General features: G+C 40.2%; 1 long non-coding RNA gene across 1 annotated transcript in view; it reads left to right on the top strand.

The window, feature by feature from the left end:
* The window catches only part of LOC136373294 (uncharacterized), a 394,644-nt gene that overhangs the window by 170,000 nt on the left and 217,754 nt on the right, over positions 1–6,890 (top strand). The window lies entirely within an intron of this gene.

Genomic DNA, 6,890 nt, shown 5'->3' on the forward strand with positions numbered 1-6,890 from the left:
ACCCTAGCAATAATAACAAATCAAAAGTCTGGCAGCCTGACCACCCAAAGGGGTTTTGGAGCCAAGAAAAAAATGGATAATTGTGAATGGTTTGAGTCAATTGGATTATATTGGTATAAGAGTCCTGGAGCCAACCCTTACCATTCCTTTGAAGAGTACTGGAAAGAGCCTGAAAAGGTAAACATAAAGTGGAAAGCCCCTGATGGCATCTACTGGATATGTGGGGAAAAGCTTATAGTGAACTACCTCAAAAGTAGAAGAGATTTGCACTTTGGGAATGATTAGGCCCTCATTTTTCAGTTTTACCCAGAACAAAAGGTAATCTGTTGGGGGCCCCACTATATGAAACCTTAGATAGACAGAACAGAGATTGAAAAAAGGCTGCTTTTAGCAGGGGGAAGTCAAAAATGTGGAGAAGAAGAATGGCCTGCCGAAAAAAAAAAAAATTATGGTCCTGCAACTTGGGCAAATGATGGGAGTTTGGGATATCGAACCCCTATCTATCTTTTAAATAGAGTGATGAAATTACAGGCAGTGGTAGAAATAGTCTTCAACCACACCTCAGAGGCTTTGGAATTACTGGCAAAACAGCATTCTCAAATGAGGGTGTTTATGTATCAAAATAGGTTGGCCCTCGATTACTTATTGGCAGAAGAAGGGGGAGTCTGTGAAAAATTCAATGAATCAGAATGTTGTATTAAAATTGATGATTATGGAGAAACAATAAGAGGATTGGCAGCTGAAAATAACAAGGTAGCCCATGTGCCTGTCCAGAAATGGAATTCTATACTTCAGGCCTCATGGTGGGACCAGCTTTTTGGGCAAGGTATCTGGTAGAAAAAGATAATATTTTTTATCTTACGCTCAATAGCCGGAACCATATTTCTACCTTGTCTCATCCCGTTTCTTTTGGCTGATTCACTCAGTGGTACAAGGCATGCAAATTGCTGCTTTACCCACTGACCCTGAACTAGCTGAAGGAAAGACTGGACAGCCTTCCAAAGCATCTAGGTTAATGAAATCAAAAGTGAGAAACAAAGCGGCAGAAGCCCTGGAAAATTTTGAAAATAAAGTCAAGGAAAAATTTATCCTTCCAGAAATACTGTGAGATAACACAGGATGAAGGAGACAAATATGAAGATAATTGATAAATGGAAAAACTAATATCTGTAGAACACGAATTTATTGGATAAATAAAAAGGTGGGGGACTGTGGTAAATGTAATGGATAAATTCGTGTATCAAAGATTTGGTCTATTAAAAAGCTACTCCAGGGCATCTCTGAGATTCCAAGACCTGTGGTGCAAGCTGTGAAACCACAACATTTGCAACTGAAATGACATAGCCGGACTGGAGATGGCCCATTCATCAAGAATGGGCCACCACTTCACAGCTGCTCGACATCTGATATCAATATTGGTGGAAGATCGGGAGGATGATCAAATGTGCACCCCAAAGACGAGATCTGGGAAGACTATCAACGTCTTTTTCATACGTACGGGAACCCCTTTCAAGACCTCGCTTGGAAATAAAGAGATACATGAATATTTGGACTTTCAATGGACTTAGCCTCAGGGTGAATAAACTGTACAAAAATTGTATGCTGAGACCCAGTGGTGTGTGGCTGAGGTTGGATGGTACCGTTGTTACTGTCATTCTGCCCATCCAGCATTCGATTGATGTTGTCCAATTTTATTGTGGCTTTTTAATTGTTTTTTTTTTTTTTTTTTTTTAATTTGCTAAATAAATTGTTATTTTGAATTGTCTTCTTATCATTTATAACATTGGTAACTTATGGGGAAAAAATTCTTTAGAGTAAAAAGGAACAAAACCTAACCCCCAACATCTGATCAAAAGCCACCAAAACTGTGATAAGGGGTGCAAGCTGACTGCAGAGCACTCTGCTAGCACAGTAACAGCAGAGACTCAGCCCTTTCCATCACAGGCTATTGTGATCCAGCTGCAAACACTCACATGCAACATCTGTTGAGTTAGGGCTGCTTAGGAGCAAGGATTAAAGAGGGCATTAGACAACATTTTAAAAATATTTCCCATGGATTTTTCTCTTTAACTGAAACTACTACAGCACTTCCTTATTACAAAAAGAAAAAAATAAAAATCAACTATGTAATAAGTAATCAGCCCAATTTTATCAATATGCCATTTTATTAAGAAATAGTGCAAAATAGAAATTCGAAAAAGCCACAAGCAACGGACAGCACTGAGCCCAGGATCGATGCTGGGTGTACCTTAGAATCGGCAGCCTACTGTATCCTCCCCCGTTCACAAAGTCTGCTTTGCAGGGCCAGCTTATATACAGTTTTTTGGCCAGAAAGAAGGTTGCCTCATCCTTTTGTCCACTCAGTCGCTGTTTCATATTCATATTTCTTTTCTCTCCAATGAATAGCTTTCTGGCAGGGCTGGATGTCTGATTGCATTTACGGGAACCGGTATTGGAATGCACACCCAGGCCAATGTAGATAAGATTTTCATCAGGTGTTGATCACGGGGGTCATTGGCAATCCCATCTTCCGAGAGGACCAGTCTCCTGGTAGAGACACCCTTCTTTCTGTTGCAAATGCGTTAGCTTCCCCTGTTCCCAGCAGAGGCTTGCAGTTTCACAATTACTTTTTATTTGCTGGAATTAAAATTATTTAATACTATATATTTCTATAAAACATTAATTAATTCTCCAATACTTATAACAAACAACTATTTAGTTCGGTTCCTTGAAGCAAAAGCAATTTTTAGTAAGTTGTGCAAAACTGTCCAAAGACTATATTTTAAGGAAGCTTTGTTAATAAAAAAAAACCCCAACACTCTTCATATTTCACTATATAGTTCATCGAAATTCAGCTGTAGGCAAAGTAAACATGTGTTGAATCAGTTTAGACTTCCTGAAATGCCATTTACAAGCAGTGAATTTCAGGTAAGCCACATACACTAAAAAGGAAGTGAGGCTAATGGAACAGGATTCACTACAATGAACTCCATAATACAAAACCTTATTTAAAAATCAGTGCATGCAAATTCTTGTTTTATGTAAACCTATCTACTGCAATATTAGCTTGCACAGCTATGGTGGTTTAGCCCAGATGTGAAGTTTTTTTGCTAAGGAAGTTATAGCAGATGTTGACAGCTTGGATGACCAATTAAAGAGTTAGATATGCCTCTGGAAAAATATCCATATAAATCTTGAGGGTGTCCAAGCCAGGCCCTTTTCCTTCCAGCCAGCGACAGATAACGACCAGCACCAGCAGCCGTTTTGAGGAGCGGCCAGGCCAGCTAGGCCCCTGCCGCTTCCATCTCCTGGGGGGAAGTTTTCTCAGGGCCCGGCCGTGCCTCTGGGCCCAGGCTGGCTGGGCCTCCTCCGCTTCCCCCTGAGAGATGGGGGAGCGGCCTGAGGCCTGGCTGGGCTCCATCGGTTCTCGGCAGGGAAAGGGAGACTGTAGCTTAACATCAGCTGATTTTAAAGCCGGCCGAGCCGGGAGCCGGGAGGGAGCTGCCGTCCGGGCCCCTGATAACAGCTATGGACTCGATTATCACCGAGGGTGGGCAGGGTTCCCCTCTCCTCTGGTGATTCCCGGGCAGAGAAGAAAGGAAGAAGGGGAAAGCCTGGATCTGAGATCCCATGCCGGAGAAGCCGCTGCCCGGCAGAGATCCCATGACCACTGCAGGCCTGGGCAGATTTAACTCTTTCCTGGCCACATGAAGCTTTTAAGACTTAACTCTTCCCAAAGAGAGAGAGGAGAGACAGAGTGAAGATAGAGAAGACCCAGCATAACAGTCAGATGGAGACAGTGAGTGAAAGACTAATTAGAGGAAGGATGGGGGAGTTGCTTGCTGGCTGGACTTTTTATTGAGACATGGAAATGAACTCTATAGGTAGATTATCCTTTAAATCATGGAAAAAAATATGCATTTGGGGAGATGACTGTTTATGGATTTCGGAGCAATGGTGTTTGTGATGAACTGAGTAATATTGCATTAGAATCTGATTCTTGTGATCCCATGAGATGCCTAAACAGAGAAAGATGAGAAGCCCCCTGCACAAGTGAATGAAGTGAGAAGACATCTCTGTTCCTTGAGATGAAGACTTCTTTGCCTTTGAGTTGTATATCTTTAAAAGGTGACACCCTAGATGCCTGAGTTCCCATGACCCATAAGCAGCTTGGGAAACTGCTAATGGGAGGAGACCACATGGAAGCAGGGTCTCCCCTGGGCAGCTGTTTCTGTGAGAGTTCAGACCCACAAGAGAACTGTTCTAGGTTGTCAGTGGGGGAAAAATCCATGGTAAACTAAGAGACTCCTCTCCTAAAGAATTGATGAAAGACTATATTCAAATGGTAAAACTGACTGAAAATCACAGGTTTTGTCTCTATGTTGTTTGTAGAAAAGTGAACACTTGTGGGGGGGAAGAGAAGGGTTTTGAAGGTTTCATTTTTTTCTTTTCTTATTTTCTTCTTAATCTGTGTTAATAAAACTGTTTACTTTTAAGTTGGGCCTGTTTGTCTTTTTCTCCCAAATCCTATCTCCCAGAGGGAAAAGAGAGTAGGACAGTCAAACCACTACACTAAATTTGGCAAAACAGAAATTCTGCAAATGTGAAACCAATACAACAGCACACAGAGCACGGCTTAAGCAGCATAAACACATGGCTTGTGAAAAATACACCCTGGCAAGCAGGAGGCAATACAGTAAAGGACACATTAAGAACGTTCAGAGAATAAAGCTCTGAAAGATCTGTTGCTTTGCCCTCACCATCCTAAAACACTTCCCAAAACAACTCAGAAGGACACCTGTACAAAATCAGAATACAAACTGCTTCACTGCATAGCCACTGCAACCTTTAATAAGACATTGTACAGCAGTAAAATAAACCTCTTGTGCTGTTACTTGGAAAAAGGAAAACCCGTCTACAGTCTTAATGAAATCTAATCTATAAGCTCAAAACCACTCAGCAATTTCAACCCCTACATAACATTTGCAGGAACACAACTGTGCTTCTGTGCTCCCAAGCTAAACAGGATTATTTCACTGCCTAAGTACACTGGCATCTTGGCTCTCAAATCAATCCCTGTCTTGGCAGTTGGGGCCAATTCCTAAATTGAAATCCAAGAGGGACAAGTCTGACAATACCAGAGTCATTGTAAAATTTCAAAGTAAACAGGGTCGAATTTTACATAAAGATTTATGCAACTTAAGTTTAAAAGCAGATCTGTCTGTTAATACATTAAGGGCATTGTAGGACAATACATAGATTGAACACACTTGTACAGACATTTTAACACACTATCTTGTGTCTGCCACAAGTCATCTGAGGCCCCTCCTCTCTTTGTACATTACTTCTAAAGTTTATCTGTTCCAAATGAGCTTTTCTGTCCATATTAATGGCCTAGAAGATGGCACTGCTTCCATCCTCTGCCTTGTGTCTAAGTGAACAGCTCAGCCTTCTGCAGCCTCAGACAAAGCAAGGACAAAAGCTCTTCCCACCAACACCTCACCTCAAATGGGGCAGGGACCTGGAACTCCCCCATTTCTACATGCAGCAGATGGCCTCAGGTCAGGGCTCTGTGCAAGGACAGCCTTAAACCACTGCACTGAACATAAAGTAGCAGAAAACAGAATTTTTACAATGCTGAGGTATGTGTATTAAAATAGACTCAAATTAAATATTCTGATTTTTAAGTCAGATGATCAACTTTTTCATGCCTGGATTTGCATAATGAACCAAATTTAAACTCACATATCTATGGTGAAATTAATCAAATTATTATTAGCTGCCCCAAAAGCATCTAATTAATTTAATTTAGAAGTGTTCTTAAAATGTTTGTGAACTTAGGGATTTCTCATCTCTTCAGTATTTTGTAAAGGACTTGCATTTCATCTGCACTTTCCAACTCTCATAAAGCTTTTCTCTGATATGTCATCTGTGGCTACAACTTCAGCATATTAAAGCTCATTCATCATCACCTACACTTAATAAATACACAGTGATGAAATAAACTCTGCTGACAAAAGGTTGAGTATATAAGCATTGCATGTAAGAAAAAAACCTGTACATAAGAAACCCAGTAAAGTGAAAGAAAAACCTGTATTGTCTCCACAAAGACAACAGGACCATGATATTTGGATCCCACCTTTTCTTCACTACCAAGTGAAAAAAAAAATTCTGGTATGAAACCAGCTGCTGTCAATTATTTTAAGAGCATAGAGCTTTACATGGTTACAGAGAGGAAAGGCCAATAGAACATATTAATTAGTCCATTCAAGAGGAAACTGAATAGCTCAGATACAGCATGTCCAACTTGTCACATACACCCCTAAACTACTGTCTACCAAGGGCACAATTCGAGTACCTTTTATTATTGTACAAATTAGACTCACTCAGACATGGGCAGATGTCAAGCAGAACAAGGAACCCTCATTCAGCCTGTCCAAAAAAAAAATCAGCACCGGGAATGCTGTGCATCTCTACCTTTTGGTTGAACTTCATGTTAAATATTATCCACTACACTTGAGAATTATAATTTCTGAAGTTTATGAATTTAGGAGTTAATACTACATGAAAATGAAAAAAAAATTATTGTACATTTGTTCTTTATTAGCAAAGCTATTTTTTAACTTAATGGACTCAGTTGCAGTATGTATTTCAAGCCCTTTAAAACCTGCTGTTTGAACATTCAAAAGGTGAAATGTTTTTCTATTTTTCACCAGAAATTGTATACATCAAGTACACAGTAAAAATCACAAAAAAGAACAATGGCAACAGGCAAATAGCAATTTCCTTTATACAGCCTACAAACTTGATAAATACTTCTCAAGATATTACAGCATAAAGGTTAAAGCCAAGGTTCCGATCATGCAGAACTGGAAAAAGAACCAGTTCCT

This window comes from Sylvia atricapilla, chromosome W (assembly GCF_009819655.1).
Source record: "Sylvia atricapilla isolate bSylAtr1 chromosome W, bSylAtr1.pri, whole genome shotgun sequence".
In the NCBI taxonomy this organism is placed as follows: domain Eukaryota; kingdom Metazoa; phylum Chordata; class Aves; order Passeriformes; family Sylviidae; genus Sylvia; species Sylvia atricapilla.